Consider the following 20194-nt stretch of genomic DNA (forward strand, 5'->3'; position numbering starts at 1 on the left):
CTTCGGTAATTCTGGTGCGTGGGCTTAGCTGCTCCACAGTATGTGGGATCATCCCAGGCCAGGGATCGAACCTGTGTCCCCTGCATCAGCATGCAGATTCCTATCCACTGAGCCATCAGGGAAGTCCGAAAGTAAGTTTTCTTTATCCTTGGTTTCCCTGGCCTGTGGGAGAACGTGGCTCCTAGTGAATTACAGTAAACTTTTGAGACGAGCTCGTTATCAAGTAGTGTTAGCATTAGGTACTGTGAAGGCCTTTCTGAGAGGGCACGTGGGTCCACTGAGGATGAGACAACTGCTGCCGAACAGGATTTTGGGGTCAATCTCACTTCTTTAAGGAACTGCTGCAGAAATAGTGAGCCAGAGGCCCAGACGGCCAGCTTTAAGGCCACTCTGGATCAATGAACTGGCTCTGGAACTTCTTTCCCTGGGTGTCACAAAGGAAGCAAGTCAGATCCAGCTCCTATGAGCTCAATGTGGCTGGAACTTCTGAGCCCACAGCTTGGGGACAGAAGGCAGTCTGGGCAGTGGCTGGGCCACGTGTCTCAGCACAGCTTCACTAGGTGTGGGAACTTGGACAAAACCCTTGACATTGTTGACGTTCAGGTTTCCCATCTTTAAAATGGGGATAATCATAGAGTTACTAGTACATATAACTGATGAAAAAATTACATGAGGTAAGAATAGGTAAAGTCCACACACTGTATAGTACAAGGAACTCTGCTCAATGTTCTGTAACAACCTAACTGGGGAAAGAACTTGATAAAGAATAGATACGTGTACATGGATAACTGAGTCACTTTGCTGTACACCTAAAATTAACACAACCCTGTTCATCAGCCATGCTTCAATGTAAAATAAAAAGGCAAACAGAGCACCTTGGCGAGTGCCCTGTAGTACACGGGAACTTCGCACTAGCTCTCCGTCTGACACACGATGAACGTGTGTGTCAGAGCTGCTCTCGCAATCCGTCCCCCCACTTCCCCTGCTGTGTCCACAAGCCCCCTCTCCACCCCTTCATTTTCACTCCTGCCCTGGGGCCTGGGGTCAGGGGCTGGGGGCAGGTTCACAAGGGAGGGGACGTATTTACACTTGTGGCTCACTCACGAGGTTATGTGGCAGAAGCCAACATAACCCTGCAAAGCAATTACCCTCCAGTGAACATTTACATTAAATAAAAAATGCAGCCCATAGAAAATACCTAGAAAATGGGCATAATAACACTTGACATCCATATAATGGAGTTGGTATAAGGCTCAAATGATTTTTAACATTAAGAAATGAGGAAATAATAAATATTTTCTATCCCATAGTGTGAGATACTAGAAAATACATGTGTGGCTTGGTCTCTGCCCCTAGTTCCTGGCACAGAGCTCCTGAAACTTTTGCAGTTTCCTAAGCGATAAGAACATCCCTTGTTCTAATATTGGTGTCTGACTTCTCTTCCTGACGCTGAGCTCCTGAGGGTAAGAAGAACGTTTCTTATTCTACCGAGATGACTGTGGGTGGATTTCAGGATGGCTCCAGGGTGAGGACCAGTCACCAGAAAGACCAAGCCATGATTAGAAGATTAAAATAGTCATCCCCACCCCAGTCCCATCCTCTTGAGACCAGAGAAGAGATGAAGACGGAGTCAATGATCCATCACGTCCGTGTGAAGAAGTCTCCATAAAAATTTCAAAAGTGCAGGAATTCTAAGATCTCCCAGGTTTGCAAGAACACGTCCACATCGGGAGGGTGACGCACCCCACCTCCTCGGGGAGACAGGAGCTCCTGCACTCAAGACCCTCCCGGAACTGGTCCTGAGTGTCTTCATCCGACTGTCCATCTGCACCTTCCATCATATCCTTTCATCAACTGTAAAAGTAAGCGTTTCCCTGAGTTCTGTTGGCCGAAAGTAAGCAAGCATTTCCCTGAGTTCTGTGGGCCGCTGTAGCAAATTAATTGAACCCAAGGAGGGGTAGGGCTTTCCCTGGTGACTCAGTGGTAAGGAACTCACCTGTCAGAGATGTAGGTTCCATCCCTGGGTCAGGAAGATCCTCTAGAGGAGGAAATGGCAACCCACTCCAGTATTCTTGCCTGGAAAATCCCATGGACAGAGGAGCCTGGCAGCCTACAGTCTATGAAGTTGCAAATGGTCAGATGCAACTAAGCGACTAAACAAGGACAAAGGAGGGCTGAGGGGACCTTCCATCCCCACCAGTGGGACAGAAGCACAGGTGACAACCTGGGTCTGCGTCCTAAGTGGGGGGAGGGGAAGCAGTCTTGTGGGACCATCTGTGGGGTCTGTGGGGTCTGAAGCTGTCTCCAGGTAGACTGTGTTAGAACCCAGTTAGATGGTAGGACCCCCAGCTGGGGCCGCAGAGACCCGCATGATGTGGGGGGAACCTGAACACGTGGTGAGCAGAAGTGTCAGAAGCACAGCGTTTTGTGTGAGGAATAAAAACACACAGAAAACAGACTGAAGTGTGAGATGTCTCCCTGTGACGGGGGGAAAGACTGAGGCTTTTTTTCACATAGGATTTTCACAGCTGTGACAAATGTGTTAACATTTGTAAAGCATTTAACAGTGCAAAGCACTCCGAAGGTACTCAGTAAGTGGGCTTATACACGGTTCATACAGAGATACGAAAGGTAACATTCAGCTTTGCACGCGTGACCTGAGTGCTCAGTCGGGTCCGACTCTGACCCCAGGGACTGGAACCCGCCAGGCTCCTCTGATCAAGGGATTCTCCAGGCAAGAACACTGGAGTGGGTTGCCATTTCCTTCTCCAGGGGATCCAGGGATCAAACCCAGGTCTTCTGCATTGGCAGGTGGATTCTTTACCATCTGAGCTACCAAGGAAGCCCAATGGCTGAGTAGCATTCCATTGTATGTATGTACTGGGTTGGCCAAACATTCATTTGGGTTTTTCTATACACGTTATGGAAAAAGCTGAATGAACTTTCAGGCCAACCCAATACTACATTTCTTTACCCACTCATCTGGTAATGGACATGGAGGTTGCTTCCATGTCTTGGCTATTGTGAATGGCACGGCTCCATTCCCGTCTCATATTTCTCCTGGGCAAGCCTAGGCATGTTCTTCTCGTGATGGTAGATGACACACAAGGGAGAAAGCCCAGTTGTTCAAGAGCTTTTTAAACCTTTGCTTAATTCATGTCCTCTAATATTTCACTGGTCCAAGGAGTCATGTAGATAAACTGAGAGCCAAGTTTATAGGAAGTTATACCCTGCCTACTTAAGTAGGAGAAACTTCAAAGTAATATGGCAAAGTACAGGGATTCAAAGAAAAGAGAACTGAGGTCGTAAATGCAATTTATCATAAGGAGAACATGACTGGTCAGATCTTTGGAAACCCTCTCCTGAGTTTTGCCATTTGTATATTTTATTGGTTTGTACCTATTGGTAAGATTTAAGGTGGCAATACAGTTTTTGTGATGGTTGTTGTTCAGTCACTAAGTTGTGTCCAACTCTTTGTGACCCCATGAACTGTAGCACACTAGGCTTGCCTGTCCTCCACTATCTCCCAGAGTTCACTCAAACTCACATCCACTGAGTCAGTGATGCCTTCCAACTATCTCATCGTCTGTCATCCCCTTCTCCTCCTCCTCTCAATCTTTCCCAACATCAGGGTCTTTTCCAATGAGTCGGCTCCTCACATCCGGTGGCCAAAGTATTGGAGGTTCACCTTCAGCATCAGTCTTTCCGATGAATATTCAGGGTTGATTTCCTTTGGGATGGACTGGTTTTATCTCCATGTGGTCCAAGGGATCTCAAGAGTCTAAAAGGTACCCCAGCTAAAAAAAGATTTGGACTTAGTTCAGAGCAATTTATGTAACTAACAAGTACTTTTTGGACAGTGCAGAACTGGCACTGGAGAAGGATAAGCTTTGATACTGTGGCCTGTGGGGAAAGTGGAAAAGCCCAGAGCCCTAGACATCAGGTAGACAAGGGCAGCAGAGGAGGAAGCCATGCTGAAACTTAGAGGTGAATCGGCAATAAAGAAAAAGTTCTCCTACATCTAAACTTGGCTCAAAGACAGCCTACAGGCAGTCAGTCTTCTGTCAAACCTGTCTATTGCCATTAAAATGGAAGCAGCAGTGATAGTCTCAGAGGGAAAAAATGTCCTTCTGAGATAACTACATAGCTAACTCTGCAACAGCCGAACTTTATTAAGGAAGTGTCTATGAAAACTGATGCTTACAGAGCTATGGTTTTCTCCGGGAATGTGCCCAGTAGTGGGATCGCTGGGTCACGTAATAGCTCTGTTTAGCTTTTTAAGGCACATCTACACTGTTCTCCACAGGGGCTGCCTCAGTTACATTCTTACTAACAGTGTAGGATGGTTCCTTTTTCTCCACACTCTCTCCAGCATTCCTTGTTTGTAGATTTTTTGATGATGGCCATTATGACTGGTAAGAGGGAGGGGTATATGCATACATATGCCTGATTCACGCTGTTTCACAATAAAAACTAATACAACACTGTAACGTAATTATACTCCAACTCAAAAAAAAAAAAAAAAGATGCTTACCTTTTAAGTTGACTTGCTCATATTTACCTATTTTCTCTTTGTGGCATGTGAACACACAAAAGCTAAAGTAAGTCAAAATAAATGATAAAATGAAGACTGGACCAAGGAACTTCTGTTCATTCAGAGTCTTGAAAATGCCTTGAGCTGGATTCTAAATATTTGATTCAGAAAAACCTAAACCCTGTTTGTCAACTGCATTCTTTTTCCCATTAAAAAAATAAAATAAAAAGGCCTCCCATGAGTATAATGGTGGAAATTCAATCCGTATGTTTTCTGATTCATTTACACTTAGCTCATCAAAATATTTTGTAAGAGCTGAGCTTTTTGGTGGCCAGAGACACTTTGTGGTCCTTTTCCCCTGTGAAACAGAAAAACTGCAGTTTATCATCAGCTTGCATAAATGAAGGCTGAAGCACACTCCTAAATCTGTTATCGCATAAGGTTGGACTGAACTATGAGCCCAGAAATTCTGTCTTCCCGAGCTGGCTTCCTCACCCTTGTAATTTATCCTCATACTCCAGTGCTACCTGCCTGGTGCTGAGCCTCTTTTCACCACTCACATCAGCATCACTGCTCTCACTGATAAGGACAAACTAAAGAAAAAAAAGGATCAGCCTCAGGAGTGATCCAGGAAAGGCAAGAGTAGGCTTCAGGCAAAATGTTCCGAGAAATGTTAGAGGAAAATGAATGTTTGGGAGTGTGGTGTGATTCTGTAGCCAGATTTCAAAGGTAAAGAGCACAGTCTTCTATTTATCAAAAGTCGAAAGGAACAGCTGTGCCCAGACAGAATGCCAAAACCAAATCCACATTTATCAGAAGAACAGAGGAAGCTTTCCTTTTATGTAACAGATCTGCAGTCCTGATCGCTGAGGTGAGCAGCTTTTGCTCACAGCACATCAAGGACAGATCTGGGGAAAATACAAAGTCAGAACAGAAATCACTGTATCGATAGAAATACTAAAATCAGTAACAGAACAAGGGAGCAACCAGTCAGCAAACTCAGGTCATGAGATGCTAAATTATCTGACCTTCCTGGATACAGTGACTGAAAATTAAATGAAAATATTTATTATGAATTCATTTATTTTATGGCTTTAGCTTAGGTTAGTTGGCTTCCCTGGTGGCTCAGCAGTAAAGAATCCGCCTGCAATACAGGAGACCTGGGTTCGATCCCTGGGTCAGGAGGATCCCCTGGAGGAGGGAAGGGCAGCCTACTCTGTATTCCTGCCTGTAAAAGCCCATGGACAGAGGAGCCTGCAGGGCTGCAGTCCATGAGGTCACAAAGAGCCAGACATGACTGAAGCGACTTAGCATGCACTCACACCGTAACTAAAGGCAGAAAACCTGCATGATGGGTAGGCATAAGTGACCTTTTCATGTTTCTCTTGCAATGGTAGGCGACACTCTCAGCTCTACATGCTCAGAACTCACGTCATCTGTAACCTTCAGTTGGCACCTTTTGTGATTTGCAGGTCTTCCACTCCGTTCCTGTCCTCCACATTCAGGTAACTCTCAGCAACATGGGATAAAAGGGTTCCTTTGGTTTTGACAAAAGCAGATCAGTTTCTCAAAGCTGACCAAAGTGACTTTCTTTGCTGTTTTTCACACAAACTAATTTTGTTCGCTCTAATCATAATGAAAACTAAAGCCAAAGTTTCATGCCACAAAAAAAATGGGGCCAGACATTTTTCTTCTTTTTTATTGGAATGTAACTGTTTTAAAATGCTCTGTCAGTTTCTGCTGTACAACACAGAGGATCAGCTACCTGCAGACACAGGCCCCTCCCTCCTGGCTCTCCCTCCCATCCCCCATCCCAGCCCTCCTGGTCATCACCGAGCACCGAGTGGGCTCCCTGAGCTACCCAGCAGCCCCTGCGAGCTATGATCCATGTAGCAGTGTGTGCATGCCAATCCTAATCTCCAATTTCATTCCACCGTCCTCTTACCCGTGTCCACAAATTCATTCTCCACATCCACATCTCTACTCCTGCCCTGCAAGCAGGCTCAGCTGTACCATCTTTAACAACTATAGTAGAGGACTTCCCTGGTGGCTCAGATGGTAGAGCATCTGCTTACAATGCAGCAGACACGGGTTCAGTCCCTGGGTCGGGAAGATCTCCTGAAGAAGGAAATGGCAAAGCACTCCAGTATTCTTGCCTGCAAAATCCCATGGACGGGGGAACCTGGTAGGCTACAGTCCATGGGGTCACAAAGAGTCAGACATGGCTGAGTGAATTCACTTTCTAGAGGTGATCTAATTTCATCTCAGTTATCTTGTATGTGTTTCATTTTTTATGTATTCCAGTTTTTTTATTTTTCTAATTTTATTTTTGTTATTGTTCTGCTCTTTTCTTTTTTTCCTTCTTTTTTTTTCCAATTTGGTGAGGAAGCTTGAGGGAGCGGGTCTATGATCCTTTGGGGCATCTTTTCTTCCTTTTTCTAACTTTTACTGGAGTATACCTGATTTACAATATTGTGTTAGTTTCAGGTGCACAGCAAAGTGAATCAGTTACATAGATACATACACCCACTCTTTCTTAGATTCTTTTCCCACATACATCACTCTGTGACCCTTTGTGACATATCATCCACATGGAAACCAGGACTCCAAAGGCGCAAACCCACCAGAATGCAAGCCCCGTGTGGTTCAGAATGGTATCCGTCATGCCACGCAGAGACAGTGTTTCACTCCTAGTGAACACTCGATAACCATTTGTCATGTGAATGAATTAATCCCAAGAGAAATCCCAAGAGATCAAAAGATAAGTGTCCACAAGAGCTTCGAGACTGATAAGCGCCCTTCACTTAAGTGCCCCCCAGTACGCGGCCATGAACATGCCGAAGCTGAGCAGCCCCCAGCCCTCATCACCCTCCCGGGCGTGACAGAACGGTGAGACCGTCACCACCCTGAGCACCACGTCAGCCGTGATCCTCTGGGGCTACATCTGGATCTTGTCATCATCTGTAATTCTTTCACTTTCAAAATCCTCACTCATAAGTTCCTCATCTTCCAACTTGCTTTTCCAGCCGCTTCTGTGATGACAGCTTTTCAGCTTCATTGGGACCTTGAGTACTCTGGACTTGCTGCTTTTCTTCCATATCCACCCATTCCTCTCCTCAGGGTTTGCTATATCCAACTTAAACTCCTACTTACTGTTTTCTCCTTGTCCTCTCCCAAGCAAACAAGTAAGGTGAGGAGAAAAACCCACACAACAGGGTAAACATAAACCAGTATAAATATAAAACCATTTCATTTGAACGGACCCCCAGCACCGTCCAGCCATTCTGCTACAGCCATGGTATTCAAAATATTGTCTACACACCAGGTAGACAGCATCACCTAGGAGCTCATAGAAATGAAGACGCTTGGGTCTCATCTCAGACCTACTGAATCAGAATTAAAAACTTAAGTAAGATAATCAGCTAATTTATATGCACATGGAAATTTAAACACTCTGCACTGTGGGGATTCCCTGGCAGTCCAGTGATGGGAACTCTGCACTCTCACCGCCAAGGACCCAGGTCCAATTCCTGGTCAGGGAACTAAGATCCCACAAACTGAGTGATGTGGCCAAAAATTAAAAAAAAAAAAAAGGTGTCCAGCCATCACCACTTGCTAACCTTCATAGCTTTCTCTGAATGTACTCAAATTTTGAAATCAATGTACTTGCAAAAGGATGGTCCCTAGAAGTAAATTAAAGGTGCAATATTCCTGATAGTACAAGGATTTGTCACCTCTTCTTATAGGTATTAACTTTCCACCTATAATGCTTAGTTCAGTATTAGCTATTTTTTCTTGACCATATTTTCATACTCTTTACACATTGCTGTAGTTACCTAAAACCTCCAGCATAATTACCAAATTGTTATAAATTATTATTAAGCTACTAACTTTCTGCGTAAGTTAACAGTCTGTAATACTATTAGGCATATTGGGACTGACTGCCTCCACATGCCCCTCCCCAAAGAGTTGGAAGCGATTCATTTTGCAACCTTATTTTGGCATAATTCTCTTGATATCACGAGGGTCTTTGCCAAAAAAAAAATTATGTAAGCAAAGTTCTTTAAGTTAAAGCATTTGCTCAATCCATGAATATAGTATTCCTTGAAAAAAAGCGGAGAGACCATGGGAGGGAGGAAGGAAAGAAAATGTAACATGCTTGAAAAAAAATAATCTTAGTGAACTCTTGATAACCTCTGAAAATCCCTACTTCCTTAAGTGCTCATTAATCAGATTTTTTTTTAAAAAAGAAGACAAACCAAAATTTTGAATTTTTCATGTAGCATCAAGTTTCTAGAGCCGTACACTTTATCAAATTTTGCATGCTTGTTTAATTTATTTACATCTTTGGGTACTCAAACAAATGCAGTCTTTCTGACAAAAGAAAGACAAAAGTCATCCACAGGCATGTAGATGTCCTAGATCACCACTTAAAAGAGACCACCAGTTCAGGTTTTTTGGTTGAACCAAAGAAATGCTTAAATTTACATCAGTTAGAAATAGATCAGAATGGGGAGCATTTTGCCCATTACATGCAGTCCATCAATTTGTACTCTGATTAACACTTTCAGAAAGAGAAAGCAGTCATGGTATCCTATCTTTCATTAGATGACTTCCTTTGTCATCTCTTGTCTCGGGACAATCTGAACTAATCTTCAACCCACGCAATGATGTTAGACAATGTTTGGATCTTTATCTCTTGTGTCAAATTTCAAAGATTTAATATAACACGTTATAATTTAAGAATATTAAAGGGGACCCAGGACAGAACATTTAGCCTTGACATCATATGGACATGTCCAACATTTGATTCTTAAACAGCCTAGTTTTGCTATCACTGGGAGGAAAGTACTGACATGTCATTACATAGACGAGCAAATTTAACATTGAGGCTTCTCAAGACAAAATCAAACTGAGACTTACATAGTCGTAAGCAATTGGGTGATAGTTGAGGTTTCTAAAACTTTACTATTCTGTAGAGAAGGCACTATGTGAATTCAGAATAACAGTGTGCAGATTATAAATAACACTTAACAGCATAATGATGGTTAAGAATTTATGCTATACAAACAAAGACAAATATCATATGATATAGATTTTATGTGGAATCTTTAAAAATGATACAAATGAACTTATTTACAAAACAGAAACAGACTCATGGATATAGAAAACAAATGTACGATTACTGGGAAGGGGTGGAGGGATAAACTGGGAGGTTGGGATTGACACGCATACACTACTGTATGTAAAATAGATCACTAATAAGGACCTACTGAAAGCACAAAGAATTCTACTCAGTACTCTGTGATGACCTGCATGGGAAAAGAATCCTATAAAGACTGGAGATATATATATATATATATATAACTTTCTCACTTTGCTGTATGTTGTGACTAACACAACATTGTAAGTCAACTATACTCAAGTAAAATTTTTTAAAAAAGAACTTATGCTATAAAATGAGACCATCTTAATTCACCACAGCTCCATCACTTACTCTGTGATATGGGTTACTTAAAATCACAGTACCTCTATATCCTCTTCTACAAAATCAGATGATAATGCTACCTACATAGTGACATTGCTTTGTGGATTAAAATGGATGGATGCACAGCAGGCACTTACACAGTGCTTTGAATAAGCCTTCAATAAATGTAAGCTATATTTATGTTCATTGTAACCCTGTACCTTATGCTTAGATCAAAAAGAGTAGAAGAAAAGATACCTAAACCTGTCTATAATATTCTGCAATGTCTACCATGAATGTCTACAATGGTTTAAACAATTAGCCCATGCTACTCTAATAATTGGGGTGAGGTGGATGGGTGGGTACTTAGGGAAAATAGTCCAATTATCCTTCTGTACTCCAGAGGTTTGGTCTTCTTGCTTTCATATATCTTGAGATGATATTTAATAAGAAGCTTTGCCAGTGGTAATCAGGCACAAAGAAAAATAATCCAGCTTATGCAACTCAAACTCACATGAGAATGATTTGTGTCAAAGAACCAACAGAATAATTTATGAGGCTTTGACTGCCAAGCAGACTGATATTCATGTTGGCTCTTCAACACATTCTCTTTGTAGGAGAGAAGTCCGCTCAGGAAACCAAATGAAGACCAAGCCGACTGGTGAGTAAGAGCTGGGAGAGGCTGAAGAAACAGCCCTACGCACGAAACCCGCAGTTCTACCGTTAAAATGTGTCTCTTTCCTGAAAGGCCATGGAGATATACTCTCCCAGTCCTTTCCAACTTCTCTCTTCAATCCCTTACTAGTATTAATATGACTCTTTCTGGTTGTTTCTGAGAAAGAGCTTTTGATAAGCATTCATCGAACTCCAGTCAAGGAGGCTGTGACTTGAGCCCTAACCTCATGTAACCCTTTAGTCTCCGTGACTCCAAAAGAGCCGAGATCAAGTCTCAGAAGAGACCAGTTAATGCCTCTCACTATTTGACATACTGTGCCATCACATATATCAGTAAATTCGTTTCATTCAATCACAAACAAAAGGAGGAATTCCTAAGGAAGGTATACAAATGCACTATGTGTAAATGATGAAAATTCAACCACAGTCCTCAGCATGCCTGAACCATTATTATCTTCAGAAGCTCTTCTAATCTTAGATTCTACAGGTGCTTCAAATTTTATCCAGAAGTTGTTGAGTTCACCCCCACAAACATCCTACATTTATTCCATAATGAACGGTGCATTCAGCAACACATCCATTTAAGAGACAAGAATCTGGAAGTCTCTACACTTGATAGGGGAGGGATCAAATGATACATTCGAAAAAAAAATGCATTCACAGACAAATTAACCAAAATAGGGTGGGAGGAGAAAGTGGTTAACACTGGCCCAATGAGGTTTCCACATTTGACCATGTACGGAAATATTACAAATATTGTCCATGCTGAATCGTAAGAAAAGAAAAGACATCTGGGTAATTATTTTGAATCTTCTTCATTAAAAAAAAAATACAGATGGGAATAGGCACAGAAAAGCCTGGAGAATCAACAAAATATTATGTATGTTTGTAAATATTTCCCTAAATATTATCAATCACTGAGCTGTGTCATCTCATTTTTTATTCAGTCAAATATGCTAGCCACATTTCAACCAAAGATGCTTGCTTAATACACAAATAAATCTTAATACACTACATGAGCTTGCATTTGAGAAAATCTCCAGATGCCAAATGGAGCCAACTGTTAAATAATAAATCATAATATGTGTTAGCAAACTTTCAAATCGAGCTGCTGTTCCCCTCCCCTCCCCCAATCTCAAGATTTCTCCATGTCATTGTTTTGCATATGTTTAAGGAACACATTGTGTAATGGATGAAAAATGTGGATGAAGGTTTTGAAGTCCTTTATTTCTAAAAATAGTGCCACCACTTGAGAAATAAACATGATGTCTAGGAATGGGCTGATTTTTTACAAATATGCAGAATTTTCAAGTTGCCTTAGATGATTCAAAAATCTCCACTTACATAACACCAACCACTCTTAGAATAGTTTAGGAAACATAACACATCCAAGTCTGGACAATTCATAACAAGGGCAAAAAGCCAGATCCCCTCAAACCAGTACGATAAACATGAGGACTTTGTTTTCCATAGATCCTAATACAATACAGTTGGTGGAACTCAAAGAGCAACTTGAGGTTCTAGTACTTTGCTGTACAATGGGCCAGCTGCCGAGTCCGCACCCAGTGGGAGGGCAGCTCCCCCCAGGGATCTTTATGTGGTTCCCCAAACTGAATGAATGCTCCCTCAGGCTCCCACATCAATAGTAAAAATGCTTTATTCCTGTCTACTTGGGTAGATTAGATATTTCTTGATGGCTGAAATCCTGCAAGTTCATCTCTAATAAGGCCCAGGACAGGTTATCCACCAGGACCATATAGTCAAAGCTATGGTTTTTACAGTAGTCATGTACAGATGTGATAGTAGGACCATAGAGGAGGCTGAGCACCGAAGAATTGATGCTTTCTAACTGTGGTGCTGGAGAAGACTCTTGAGAGTCCCATGAATTACAAAGAGAACAACCAGTCAATCCTAAAGGAAATCAACCCTGATATTCATTGGAAGGACTGATGCTGAAGTTCAATACTTTGGCCACCTGATGTGAAGAGCCAACTCATGTGAAAAAAGCCTGATGCTGGGAAAGACTGAAGGCAAAACGAAAAGGAGACAGCAGAGGATGAGATGGTTGGATGGCATCACTGACACGATGGGCATGAATCTGATCAAACTGTGGGAGAGAACAGAGCTGTCCTGGCATGCTGCGGTCCAGGGGTTACAGTCAGACACAACTTAGCAACACAACAACAACAACAACAAAAGATGCTCTGAGATCACCTGGACCCTCTCTCCATCTCTCCAGGATCATGCCTTCCACCCTCCATGTTCCATTTCATTCCTATTCCTTTGGGTATCTCTGTACACCCTGTTCTCTGGAAGATGTGCCCCTCACCCTCACCCTACCCGCCTCCACACAATATTCTATTCCACCTTTTTCATGTTTATAGTAATGTGTTCACATATCTATCTCCCTGTCTCCAATTTGTGAACTCACTGATGATAGAAACTACATCAAATCCTAAATCTATCCATCTTTACCCAAGGCTAGTGGAGAGCTGTGAAAGAACAGGAGTCAGCTAAGTGAGACTCAACTATAAATTAGGTAGTCATATACTCTAAAGTGGGCTTCCCAGATGGCTCAGTGGGTAAAGAACCCACCTGCCAGTGGCAGAAGACACAAGAGACTTGGATTTGATTCCTGTGTGGGAAGATCCCATGGAGGAAGGCATGGCAATGCACTCCAGTATTCTTGCCTGGAGAATCCCATGGACAGAGGAGCCTGGTAGGCTACACCCCATGGGGTCGCAAACAGTCGGACATAAATGAGCAACTGCATGCACACATATTTGTTTCAGGTGTAGAGCATAGTGATTCAGTATTTTTGCAGATTATACTCCGTTATAACAAGCTGGAATCAAGATTGTGGGAGAAATATCAATAACCTCAGATATGCAGATGATATCATCCTTATGGCAGAAAGCCAAGAGGAACTAAAAAACCTCTTAATGAAGGGGAAAGAGGAGAGTGGAAAAGTTGGCTTAAAACTCAACATTCAGAAAACTAAGATCATGGCATCCAGCCCCATCATTTCATGGCAAATAGATGGGGAAACAGTGGCAGACTTTATTTTTGGGCTCCAAAATCACTGCAGATGGTGACTGCAGCCATGAAATTAAAAGACACTTACTCCTTGGAAGAAAAGTTATGACCAACCTAGACAGCATATTCAAAAGCAGAGACATTACTTTGCCAACAAAGGACCATCTAGTCAAGGCTATGGTTTCTCCAGTAGTCATGTATGGATGTGAGAGTTGGACCATAAAGAAAGCTTAGTGCCGAAGAATTGATGCTTTTGAACAGTGTTGTTGGAGAAGACTCTTGGGAATCCCTTGGACTACAAGGAGATCCAACCAGTCCATCCTAAAGGAAATCAGTCCTGAACATGCTGAAGCTGAAACTGCAATATTTTGCCACCTGTTGTGAAGAGATAACTCATTTGAAAAGACCCAGACGCTGGGAAAATTGAAGGCAGGAGGAGAGGGGGACAACAGAGGATGAGATGGTTGGATGGCATCACCGACTCAATGGACATCAGTCTGATGAGTAAACTCCAGGAGTTGGTGATAGACAGGGAGGTCTGGCATGCTGTGTAGTCCATGGGGTCACAAAGAGTCAGACATGACTGAATGAACTGAACTGAACTGAACTGAACTCCATTATAAATTATGGTAACACTTATAATTCCTTGGGCTATACTGTAGGTCTTTGCTATTTATCTGCTTTATCTGTAGTACTATGTGCCTGTTAATCTCATACCCCTAATTTACCCTCCCCTCTTTGGTAGCCACGAGTTTGTTTTCTAGTCTCAGATCATCGTCTTAACACTGCTCATTTAGATTTCATTTAGATAAATGACCTGGAACAACACAGTCTAGGGCAAACCCCTAGAGTCTTTGGGAGTTCTGTTAATTCCATAAAACTATGCAAAATAGGGGCAGGGGTGTTCATGAACATATTAAGAGGAAGTGGTTAGAACTCAGACCTTCAGGAAGCCCAGGAACTCAGCTAAGAGAACATAATGCATAAGGCTTGAGAGGCAAATACAAGCAGCCCTACAGCTGCCCCAAGGAGTAGCTGAAAATATCTAACTTCTCAAACACAGTTAAGTTTTTCATATTCAAACATTACAATTCCGTTTGCTAAAAGCGTCTTGGAAATTCCCTTGATGTTTGCGAGACCAGATTAGCCCATGTGATGGAGCGATCACGTGATAAAAAAACAGATGAAAAACATTCTATAGAACACACTGCTAAAAAAAAAAAAAAAAAAAAAAAAGAACACACTGCTAGGAAATGGATTCTATTTTCAGCTTTTAGCTTTGTCATAAGTCTTGCTTTCCCCGTGGTTACACTGGCTCATTGCCAACATCCTCTGAGGGTGACTGGGCTGAGGAAAAAGAGGTTCACTTCCCCATACTGACCACCAAGAAGGGCAAGCTATGTGGGAAGCCCTGGCAGCAAACATGATTCCTTATTATGATTATTATTTTATGTTTCTATTTTTTAGGTGCTGAAGGGCAAAGTGTAGTTTTGAAACACACAGGAAAGAAAATATAAGTCTTACTGTAGACGAGCTAAAGACGGACCTCTGCCCGGAGCACATACGACCCGCGCCGTCGTGTTTCGGAACAGACGTGGAGACAAAGGTGCGGGCGCAAGCACGTTACGCATGCACGCAACGCACTCCCGTTACGCACGCAGGCTACGCACGCCCGTTACGCATGCTGACATGCAGGGCAGGAGTGCGTTCTCTGGGCAGCTGTCATTTTCAAGGCCGTCTCCTCCTCCTCCCCATTTAAAAGAAAGAAGGTAAAAACATTCTTTAATGAAATATAATTTGCTAAAAGGACACACTAAAATGTATGCAGAGGAAAAAACAAAAAAAAACGCGGCTTCAAAGGCAACTCAAAGTACGAAGTCTGAGGACTAAGACCACACTGGAGTTTTCTGTGATGGCAGAAAAGCTGCAAGGCTGTGCTTCCTTGGAGCAGCTCCCGGTCCCCCCAGACAGCCAGCGGTGAGCAGTCTTGCTGGCTCTGGGCATCAAAGCAGCGCCCAGCTCACTCTGCGTCCAACCTGTTCCTCACAAAACCTACCGACGGATGAGCAATCAAAAGAGGGGAAATGGAAAGATGTGGAGTCAGAGGGGTTTCCCAGGTGGCAGAGTGGTAAAGGAACCACCTGCCAATGCAGGATATGTGGGTTTGATCCCTGGGTCAGGAAGATCCCCTGGAGGAGGGAATGGCAACCCACTCCAGTGTTCTTGCCTGGAGAATCCCATGGACAGAGGAGCCTGGCAGGCTGCAGTCCATGGGGTCACAGAGAGTCGGACACAACTGAGCGACTAAGCATGCACATATCTGAGGTTTCATGCGTTCAGTCTGACCTGGCTCTAGGTTGGCAATAATGATCAAGTGGTTAATGATAAAGCCACAGCAACTGAAATTGCCTTGAATCCAATCCTCGATCTACAACTAGCTAGGAGTGTGACCTCAGCGAACTTCCCGAGGCTTCTATATCCTCATCAAGGAAACAAGGACACTGATGCTGTCTCATTAGGGTTTGTATGAGGATGAAATGAGATTAGTGATATAAACAGAAGCAAGCCCCACAGAGGCTGTCCTGTACACATTAGCTGTTATTACCAATAACACTGGGGAGAGAAGACGGGTATGAAGGCAGATTCTAATTTATTAAGAAAATAAAACATGGATACAAATCACTGTGACACCTCATGGTAAATGGCCAGTAGAGCTTCAGTCACCAGAGGTCCCACTGACTTGAAATCAAAAACAGGAGAAATCACTAAATCAAGTGTTCAGTATTTCAAAGGAGGAGTGACCTTTGGTCATAAAAAAATGAACATAATAGGGATTCACCTGACACATGGAAAGTGTAAGTCACTCAGTCGTGTCCAGCTCTTTGTGACCCCATGAACTGTAGCCCACCAGGCTCCTCTGTCCATGAGATTCTCCAGACAAGAATACTGGAGTGGGTTGCCATTTCCTTCTCCAGGGGATCTTCCCAACCCAGGTTCTGAACCAGGGTCTCCTACATTGCAGGCAGATTCTTTACTATTTGAGTCACCAGGGAAGCCCTGACACATACTATAGATTACTGAGTAAAAAGCACTGAAGAATCCCATACGATGATCAGTTGCTAAGTCATGTCTGACCTTTAAAAAAATTTATTAATTGGAGGATAATTGCTTTACAATATTGTGTTGGCTTCTGCCATACATCAGCATGAATCAGCCATAGGTATACACATGTCCACTCCCTCTTGAGCCTCCCTCCCACCTCCCTCCCCATACCACCCGTCTAGCTTGTCACAGAGCACTGGATTTGAGCTCCCTGCCCCACACAGCAAGTTTCACTGGCTATCTGTTTTCCATATGGTAATGTATATGTTTCAATGCTACTCTCTCAGTTCATCCTCCAGGCTCCTCTGTCCATGGGATTTCCTAGGCATGAATACTGGAGTCGCCTGCCATTTTCTTCTCCAGGGGATCAAGCCCGAGCTTCCCGCAGTGGCAAGTGGGTTCTCTCCTACTAAGCCACCAGGGAAGCCCCCAATAAGACCACACAGATTCAATAATGTTGGCCACATCTGAATTTATGTTCCAGTTACTAATTCTAAGTGATTTTCATAAACTACCTTATAGGGGAAGAGAATACACTTAGGGACAGAGTTGTTAACAATCTGTATTTCTTGGGAGTTTTCTGGGAACTCTCTGATGGTCCAGTGGTTAGAACCTGGTGCCTTCACTGCTGTGGCCTGCATTTAATCCCTGGTCAGGGAACCAAGATCCCACACGTCTTGCAGCGCAGCCCAAAGCAAACAATCAGTTTTTTTCTAGAAAATAACTATGACCTTGGTAGAAGTGAGATTTCTCTGTGACCAACTGATGATAGTATGTAAGGAGCTGGAAGCTAATTACTGAATAAGGCAAAGAAAATGTTATGTACCGATTTTCCTTTTCATATATACTCAAAGGTTGGTAGGAGAAAAGTCAACAGAAAAGCCATCCTCCAATAGTGAGTCAGACTGCTCAGATTCAGCTGTGCCCAGCAGCAGTCTTGGCACAGAGCCGGCAGGCTGCCAGTTAAAAAAAAAAAAATCAGTAAATCCTGTGCATGGAAAAAAAAATGTGTGAAAATCTCTTAGAGTAAAAAATACACCCTCAGCTACTGAAGAAGATAAGAACAAAACAAACAGATTCAGAAGTATGGTACTTGGATTGCAGGAATTTAGGAAGTGTGGAAAATAATGAAACAAGATGAAATAAGAACTAAATCTAACTATCCTTTCTAACGTATCCATATACAGAAATGAGACGTTGGTGGACTCCCAGAGAAAGTTCAGTTTCCCACAGATGACTCAGAGTTGGGTTTTATGCAGCAGCAGGTCCCGTAAAGGACCCGTGTGGATATTTTGGTGTTCTCGGCTGAAGGATGCTTTAGAAGCGTAAAGCCACCCAGTTCTTGAACTACTTTAAAATAAATTAAATAACAGAAAATGTCCACCAACTCACCCGACCCTGTTGACATTGTTTCAGAATTCTTTAAGTGTTTTGGGAAGAAAAACTCTTGCGAAACCTTAGCATGGTGCTTTCAATAGTATTAGTCACATTGCGTAGGACCATGGGTTGCCTGTGAGATCCAAACACTTACAATGCACTCTACTTTTCAGTGAACTTCCCAGGTGGCACCAGTGGAAAAGAATTCTTTTGCAGTGCAGGAGACAAAGAAGACACCAATTCGATCCCTGGATTGGGAAGATCCCCTGGAGGAGGACATGGCAACCCATTCCAGTATTTTTGCCTGGAAAATCCCAGGGACAGAGGATCCTGGCAGGCTACAGTCCACAAGGTTGCAAAGAGTTGGACATGACTGAAGCAAGTTAGCATGCACACACAGACACTTTAAATAAACTCAAAAAAAGTCACAACTTTAAGATAAAATTCACTTGTTTTTTCCCCCCTCGATGGTGACTGCAGCTATGAAATTAAAAGACGCTTACTCCTTGGAAGGAAAATTATGACCAACCTAGATAGCATATTCAAAAGCAGAGACATTACTTTGCCAACAAAGGTCCATCTAGTCAAGGCTATGGTTTTTCCTGTGGTCATGTATGGATGTGAGAGTTGGACTGTGAAGAAGGCTGAGTGCCAAAGAATTGATTCTTTTGAACTGTGGTGTTGGAGAAGACTCTTGAGAGTCCCTTGGACTGCAAAGAGATCTAACCAGTCCATTCTGAAGGAGATCAGCCCTGGGATTTCTTTGGAAGGAATGATGCTAAAGCTGAAACTCCAGTACTTTGGCCACCTCATGCGAAGAGTTGACTCATTGGAAAAGACTCTGATGCTTGGAAGGATTGGGCGCAGGAGGAGAAGGGGATGACAGAGGATGAGATGGCTGGATGGCATCACTGACTCGATGGACATGAGTCTGAGTGAACTCCGGGAGTTGGTGATGGACAGGGAGGCCTGGCATGCTGCGCTTCATGAGGTCGCAAAGAGTCGGACACGACTGAGCGACTGAACTGAACTGAACTATGGAGATTTCAGGAGCGTTGATATACTACATATAGGAAGACATGCAAATGACTTTCCAGGTTTAACTATTTGCCATTAACAAAAGGATTAACCTGTCATTCAGATTCCCTCGCATGGAGGAACTTGGATGGGGTCTTTGCAGAAGAAGGCTACCAAGAAAATGTTGTACTGAAACCATGGTGGGCAATTGAAGAAGAGAAAGAATATAAATAAATTGCAAATGCAGGCACTAAAACAAAAAATTGCTGAGCTTCCTAAGTTCCTTTGGTAAAGTTTTGAAAGAGGCATGATGGGGTCCACCCACGACCCACCTCCAGCAGTGCAGGACCTTCCAAAGGCTTTTGGGTTCCCTCCCTTGATATGATATCTGCAGGCAGAATGTACGAGAATGAGGCTACTGTTTTCCTTTCACTTCAGGGAAAGTGCAGAAAGGGTAAGTTATTCCACAAATCCCTGGAGGAATGCCCAATATCTCTGTGGGAACGTGTGTAGGCACTGCGCTTCCAGGGAGAAAAGAAATTCTCGTGCACGTCTCTCCTGCACTCCTGTGGTCCACTCGGAATGGGTGCATTCAGAAATGATGGGAAACACAGCACGGATGTGTTTCTGATCTGGCGTCTCTGAGCTGGTGTGTCACTCCTTTGAAAGGATGCCTAAAAGATGGCTCGGGTGCAGTGGATAAGTGGGACTGTCACTGTGTGGAACGGTTCACTCTGGGAACCAGATGAGAAGGCAGATACAGACTGCAAGAGGAGATGTTTCTTGGAAACCCTGACTTCATAAAGAGTATGAGAATGAAATATCCCAGGCAGGATGACCAGCTTTTCACTTCAGAAGCCTGATGTCCATCAGCCTTAATTGAATCAAGACTCCCTGGGCCTCCCAATGCTTCTATGAATGAGCACATCTTACCATGAGCAGCAGACACATTTCAAACATGATACAAAGTCCCTTTGGGCTTCCAA

At 43.1% G+C, this 20194-nt stretch overlaps 1 long non-coding RNA gene across 1 annotated transcript; it reads left to right on the top strand.

Moving 5' to 3' along the window:
* Nucleotides 1-5871: 5871 nt before the first annotated feature.
* Nucleotides 5872-15490, top strand: LOC112442736 (uncharacterized). The gene is made up of 3 exons (XR_003031024.2): nt 5872-6039; nt 10619-10662; nt 15180-15490. It is a non-coding gene; the product is annotated as an uncharacterized lncRNA (long non-coding RNA).
* Nucleotides 15491-20194: the final 4704 nt, after the last annotated feature.

This window comes from Bos taurus, chromosome 19, assembly GCF_002263795.3.
Source record: "Bos taurus isolate L1 Dominette 01449 registration number 42190680 breed Hereford chromosome 19, ARS-UCD2.0, whole genome shotgun sequence".
In the NCBI taxonomy this organism is placed as follows: domain Eukaryota; kingdom Metazoa; phylum Chordata; class Mammalia; order Artiodactyla; family Bovidae; genus Bos; species Bos taurus.